Source organism: Salvelinus sp. IW2-2015, unplaced genomic scaffold, assembly GCF_002910315.2.
Source record: "Salvelinus sp. IW2-2015 unplaced genomic scaffold, ASM291031v2 Un_scaffold2125, whole genome shotgun sequence".
NCBI lineage: Eukaryota > Metazoa > Chordata > Actinopteri > Salmoniformes > Salmonidae > Salvelinus > Salvelinus sp. IW2-2015.
Genome location: NW_019943460.1, coordinates 145,959 through 153,006, shown reverse-complemented (window position 1 = coordinate 153,006; position 7,048 = coordinate 145,959). Strand labels below are relative to the sequence as shown.

Genomic DNA, 7,048 nt, shown 5'->3' with positions numbered 1-7,048 from the left:
ATCTAGGACCGGGCCATGATGTTCCTCGTCATCATGCAACAGGCTGATCAAGGCAGTGTCATCAGCGAACTTAACAAGGTGTCTGTCAGGATGGGAACTAGTACAACTATTAGATATAGCAGCAAAGGGGGGACCAACTCCAAATGAATGCTTTTGAAATGATTTTGGAATGAGATGTTGGACCWGCAGGTGTCCACATACTTTAGGCCATGTGCTGTATGTGATAATAAACAAATGTAAGCAAGMTTTGAAATGATCATGTTTTAGTCAAATATACACTACCGTTCAAAAGTTTGGGGTCACTTAGAAATGTCCTTGCTTTTGAAAGAAACATTATTTTAATGGACAAWWWWTMTTGCTTTTCTTTCAAAAACAAGGACATTTCTAAGTGACCCCAAACTTTTGAACGGTGGTGTATCTGCTTGTGCTTCTTGCAGTACATTTTATAGTCTCCAAATGATGTGTAATTGTCTTCCGGCCCCCTGACCATCTACTCYAGAACAAAATCGTCCCGCGACTGGATCTAGTCAATGATCCCTGATGTATGGCCTCAATACTCACTACACTACCTGCTATAGGGCCTCGCCATGACAACTGGAATGTGACAGTTGATGTGTCTGAAAACTGACTACTACCAGTATATTTTGGTAATGGTCTATTCTCTGCAGGAAATCCAATGTCTTAAAAGATTTGGTTTACAGATGAAAGAATKATTTTTCTCCCCATCTTAAAATACTGCTTGTGTATTTTGCAGTGAATTTAGGGTATTTGGTGGTGGAAAGTCGTGTGTGTCATTTATKTCTGTTTTTTTCTGTCTAGTTTGAAAGAAACTTTGACAAAGKAATTTGACCACATAGTTGATCGCATAATTGCAGTCTGGAAAGAGAAATCAATATTCCATTTTAAGCAACCGGATTCATTTTCCGGCAAATAACATGCATGTTCTCTCTCTCTCTCTAAACCTCCCTCTGTGCTGAATCATCACAATATGATTAACGATTCTATTCTATTTCATTTTCAATGAATTCCTTTAGTCAAATCAAATCACATTTTATTAGTCAGATGCACCGAATGCTTACTTACGAGCCCCTAACCAACAATGCAAGTTTAAAAAAAATACAGATAAGAAAAATAAATAAAAGTAACAAGTAACTGAAGAGCAGCAGTAAAAATCAAATAGTGAGACTATATACAGGGGGGTACCAGTACAGAGTCAATGTGGCGGCGGCACTGTAGTTGAGGTAATATGTACATGTAGGTAGAGTTATTAAAGTGACTATGCATAGATGATAACAACAGAGAGTAGAGCGGTGGAAAAGAGGGGGGGATGCAAATAGTCTGGGTAGCTATTTGATTAGGTGTTCAGGAGTCTTATGGCTTGGGGGTAGATGCTGTTTAGAAGCCCTTCGGACCTAGACTTGGGCTCCGGTACTGCTTGCCGTGCGGTAGAATAGAGAACAGTCTATGACTAGGGTGGCTGGAGTCTTTGACAATTTGGGCCTTCCTCTGACACCACCTGGTATAGGAAGTCCTGGATGGCAGGAAGCTTGGTCCCCAGTGATGTACTGGGCTGTACGCCTACCCTCTGTAGTGCTTGCGGTCGGAGGCCGAGCAGTTGCCATACCAGGGAGTGATTCAACCAGTCAGGATGCTCTCAATGATGCAGGCTGTAAATCCTTTTGAGGATCTGAGGACCCATGCCAAATCTTTTCAGTCTCCTGAGGGGGAATAGGTTTTGTGTGCCCTCTTCATGACTGTCTTGGTGTGCTTGACCATGTTAGTTTGTTGGTGATGTGGACATCAAGGAACTGAAGCTCTCAACCTGCTCCACTGCAGCCCCGTCGATGAGAATGGGGCGTGCTCGCCCTCTTTTTCCTGTAGTCACATCATCTCCTTTGTCTTGATCACTTTGAGGGAGAGGTTGTTGTCCTGGCACCACACGGCCAGGTGTCTGACCTCCTCCTTTAGGCTGTCTCGTGTTGTCGGTGATCAGGCCTACCACTGTGTGTGTCATCGGCAAACTTAATGATGATGTTGGAGTCGTGCTGGCCGTGCAGTATGTGTGAACAGGGATACAGGAGGGGATTGAGCACGCACCCCTGAGGGCCCCTGTGTTGAGGATCAGCATGGCGGATGTGTTGTTATCTACCCTTACCACCTGGGGGCGCCCCGTCAGTAAGTCCTGGATCCAGTTGCAGAGGGAGGTGTTTAGTCCCAGGGTCCTTAGCATATTGATGAGCTTTGAGGACACTGTGGTGTTGAACGCTGAGCTGTAGTCAATGAATAGCATTCCTCACATAGGTGTTCCTTTTGTCCAGGTGGGAAAGGGCAGTGTGGATTGCATCATCTGTTGATCTGTTGGGGCGGTATGCAAATTGGAGTGGGTCTAGGGTTTCTGGATAATGGTGTTGATGTGAGCCATGACCAGCCTTTCGAAGCACTTCATGGCTACAGACGTGAGTGCTACGGGTGTAGTCGTTTAGGCAGATTACCATAGTGTTCTTGGGCACAAGCACTATGTGGTCTTTCTAAAAACATGTTGGTATTACAGACTCGGACAGGGAGAGGTTGAAAATGTCAGTGAAGACACTTGCCAGTTGGTCAGTGCATGATCACAGTACACGGTCCTGGTAACCCGTCTGGCCTGGTGAATGTTGACCAGTTTATAGGTTTTACTCACATCGGCTGCGGAGAGCGTGATCACACAGTCTTCTAGAACAGCTGGTGCTCTCATGCATGTTTCAGTGTTATTTGCCTCGAAGCGAGCATAGAAGTCATTTAGCTCCTCTGGTAGGCTCGTGTCACCGGCAGCACTTGGCTGTGCTTCCCTTTGTAGTCTGTAATGGTTTGCAAMGCTTGCCACATCCGACGAGRGTCAGAGCCGGTGTTGTATGATTCAATCTTAGTCCTGTATTGACGCTTTGCCTGTTTGATGGTTCGTCGTAGGGCATAGCGGGATTTCTTATAAACTTCCGGGTTAGAGTCCCGCTCTTTGAAAGCGGCAGCTCTAGCCTTTAGCTCAGTGCGGATGTTGCCTGTAATCTATGGCTTCTGGTTGGGGTATGTGCGTACAGTCACTGTGGGGACAACTTCATCGATGCACTTATTGATGAAGCCAACGACTGATGTGGTGTACTCCTCAATGCCATTGGAGGAATCCCGGAACATATTCCAGTCTGTGCTAGCAAAACAGTCCTGTAGCTTAGCATCTGCTTACTCTGACCACTTTTTTTATTGATCTAGTCACTGGTGCTTCCTTTAGTGTTTTGCTCCTCGTCTTAGCGAAGAGAGGCTGTATTACTGTGACTACGGTATTTCCACTCTAAAACCCTGATGAAGGCTAAAGGCCAAAATGAAGATTTTTTTTTTATCAACTTCAGTTGTCCTCAGAGTTGCTGAATTTCCTCTTCACCTCACTCTAAAACCTTAGGCCAGTGGCTGTGGTGGTGGCTAACAGAAACCAATATGGCAGTTCACTGCTACTGTAACACAGTGAACCAACCAATCACAGTCTCGGGTGTGCACTCTTTCCCCCCTGAGCTAGTTGAACAGACTGACAGCGGAGCGCCATGACAGATAGCCTTCCGCGGCTGTAATACAACGCTAATGATGTGAGGTATTGGTGCTTGGCGCTGAGTCATAGTGGTTAAACCTTGGCTAGGACGGTACTGTCCTGATCCTTCCACAGTGAAGAATGGAATCACTTAGAGCTAGAGGATAACTAGTGTTTTTCTGTGGTTGGGGTTTTTACCGTAGGGTTGTAGAAAAAGGGGTGTAGAAGATGACAAGATGGTGAATAAAGAAAGACATGAGAAGATCCCTACTGTTCTCTGGGTTTTGGTGTTTTTACCTTCTGGGGAAGAAAAATGAGGAAGTGGTAAGAGCAGGAAGGAGACTCATTCTCCCAGAGGTCAGAGATGTGGCTCTAATGATGTACAGRATGGCTTTATACAGAGACTTTCAGGAAAGCCTGGAACGAACATTCTACTGCTGGGGTTGGTTGAAGTCTGTGTAAATAAAACATTTAATAAATATGCCATTTAGCAGATGCTTTTATTCAAAGCAACTTAGTCATGTGTGCATATATTGGTGTGTCAGCTGATGAGTTTTAGCTGTAGCTGTGTGTGGTGTGAGTTTGAGTTAACATTCTCTCTCTGTGGCTCTCCCTCCATCTCTCTTTCTGTTCTCCCTCCTTTCTCTCTTTCTGTTTCTCCTCCATCTCTCTCTTCTGTGCTCTCCCCTCCATCTCTCTTTCTGTTCTCCCTCCATCTCTCTTTTCTGTTCTCCATCCATCCCCCCTCTCTGTGCTCTCCCTCCATCTTCTCTCTCTCTGCTCTCCATCTCTCTCTGCTCTCCCTCCATCTCTCTCTCTTCTCCCTCCACCTCTCTCTGTGCTCTCCTCCATCTCTCTTTCTGCTCTCCCTCCATCTCCTTTCTGTTCTCCATCCATCTCCCTTTCTGTTCTCCACTCATCTCCTTTCTGTTCTCCATCCATCTCTTTCTGTTCTCCATCCTCCTCTCTCTGTGCTCTCCCTCCATCTCTCTTTCTCGTTCTCCATCACTCCTCTCTCTGTGCTCTCCCTCCATCTCTCTCCTCATCTCTCTCTGCCTCTCCCTCCATCTCTCTCTCTTCTCCCTCCACCTCTCTCTGTGCTCTCCCTCCATCTCTCTCTTCTCTCTCCCTCCATCTCTCTCTCTTCTCCCTCATTCTCTCTCTCTCTGCTCTCCCTCCATCTCTCTCTCTGTTCTCCCTCCATTTAGGAGCACATGATCCTCTGCCGCTTCGCAGACCAGACGGCTGTCCAGCTGCCTTCAGAACGATGCTTAATAGGTGACAGACACACTGTCACTCACACATACACATTGTGATTGACCCCCAAATAAATTATCACCTTTTAACACAAACAGGCCACTAATGTCATTTGGCGCCGATTCATGTTGACCGCAAAGTCAAAGGGGATATTATTGTATATCTCCATCAAACTGATACTCCCTTCAGTACCTGGGTCCGTATTTAAAAAGTGCCTCTCAGTAGGCTTGCTTGCCCCCTGTCCATAGAATCTTATTCATCGTGATTTTAAAGGCAAAACATATCCTATACCAGCACATTCAATACTTGTGAATAATTAYTGAAGGTACTCCCCGTTGTGTTTTCACTTTGAACCGCCCTCGTACGTTCCCTACCTGACARTTCCTGTCATAGAAGATTCCGCTGACGGGGTGCTGCCGCCGCCATGACACCCCTTCCTCAACCTCTCCTCAACTCACACTTACCYTCTTTGATCTTATTCCTTATTCCCCGAGCCCGTCAGATCTGAGCGTCGGTCCGTCTGAGACTCTRGAGTGCTGTAGACGCGTTTGTTGTCTGTCTGGGTCTGCTTCAGAGCCACTGAGCAGCGTAATGCGGTTAGTGGGCTTTTGCCTTTAAAGCAAGCTTTGATAGGAGAGTGCCAGTGGAAGTGATCCCAATGTCTTAATAGGCAAGAAGAGAGTTGTTGGTACTGAAGAGGCCGTACTAGGAAGCGTCTGCAGTAGAATGTTTGAGAATGAGGGTCATATAAGGAAAGATGAACAGATCCTGGTGGAATGTCTTCATGTCTTATTCCGCCTCAATAAACTGATTTAAAGGCTGCTACAGTACAGAAGAGGCCTACGGGTGTTATCCACAAAGGACTCACTTTGTTTATCCATAGTAATATGAAAGCAAATTCTAAGAATGATTAGAACAAAGACAATTCTACTGTGAGACAGGGGAACATTCTGTCAGTTGTTTTAGTTATGTACTGTCTCTGTGCACTGCAATTCACCTCTTAGTTGCCAGTGTGTGGAATATAAATTACCTCCATTATTGTTCTATCAGTGACATCATCACTSTGGTCTTTMACCCCTCTCCTCCAGGTAAACAGTGCATGGGCCTGGTGGACCTGGACCGCTCCTGGGCAGCAGAGACTCATGGGTACTCTGTCAGGGTGATGACCATGGAGCCAGACAGCTGCTCCCCCAAGAACAACATGCTGGTGGGTGTTGCTGGAGGCGGGGCTGGAGGGGACAACTATGCCACACAGTAAACCAGAGGCATGTCAGTTGGCACCCAAAGGAAGGTCGAAAAACAAAAGGAACTACCTCGKCTTGTCCAATAAYAAGACAGATTTACGTMTGTTGTTGCAAAATGTTTCGCTACGGTTTGCCCTAATGATCACGACCCAGGGTTGTGTTCAGTCGGGAGAAAACGTCTTGAAACCAAGTGAATCAGGGAGGGAGGGACTTGTCCAATAAGAAGAACATAGAATAGGACCCAACATACAGTCAGTTTCAAACTGAGAATACAGCACTGTAAGGAAACAAAAAGCATCAGTCGCTGAACCAAGATACTAAGTCAAATCAATCATCTCGGAGGAGTTGAGGGATTTGTCTTGAGATCAGAGAAGAATGAATCACCCTGGTTGAATTGATGATGATGTTATTTGACCTACAATCAAGAAAAAGCCCTTTAGACCCTTTTCCCTGATGATGATCTGGGGCAGGTGTCCAAGTGTTTAGTTCTCTTGGAATGGTTTTATGGGTATTGGAACTGAGCAATGTCTTTGTTTTATCCCTTAAATTAGTTTTAATGAGCGGGCAATTATGTGGATATTGAATTAATAAACACACTGGAACTTGAGTGTACTCCAAAAGTCTTGTAAAATGTTTATTTTTAACCATTTACTTTGCTCTATTACTTCATCCACTTCAGGGCTTGCAACTGTTGATTTGATATACATTTAGGTCACTGCATTATGTAGCTGGATTGACAATTTAGTTCTGTTTCAAACTTTAGTTCTGTTTCAATAGTGTCTTAACTCGTAAAGCCTGCTTCTTACCATTTCTATTTTTTGCCAAAATTGTGGCCATTCTTGTCTGCTCAACAGGATTTACATTAAGTCAAATGAATGTTCCTACCTCAAACAGAGAAAAATAAATGTATCATATTTCCACATGCCATTTTTTGCTAATTGTATGAATAGCGATTCTGTGATAGTGCTCGGCCTTCTCCTGTCTCTCCTCCTAA

General features: G+C 45.0%; 1 non-coding gene across 1 annotated transcript; it reads left to right on the top strand.

Annotated features, from left to right (window-relative positions):
• The first annotated feature begins 4,746 nt into the window (after window positions 1-4,746).
• LOC112073024 (glutathione S-transferase, C-terminal domain containing) lies at window positions 4,747-6,367 on the top strand. Its single transcript, XR_011476422.1, has 2 exons — window positions 4,747-4,831; window positions 5,899-6,367. It is a non-coding gene; the product is annotated as a glutathione S-transferase, C-terminal domain containing (transcript).
• Window positions 6,368-7,048: the final 681 nt, after the last annotated feature.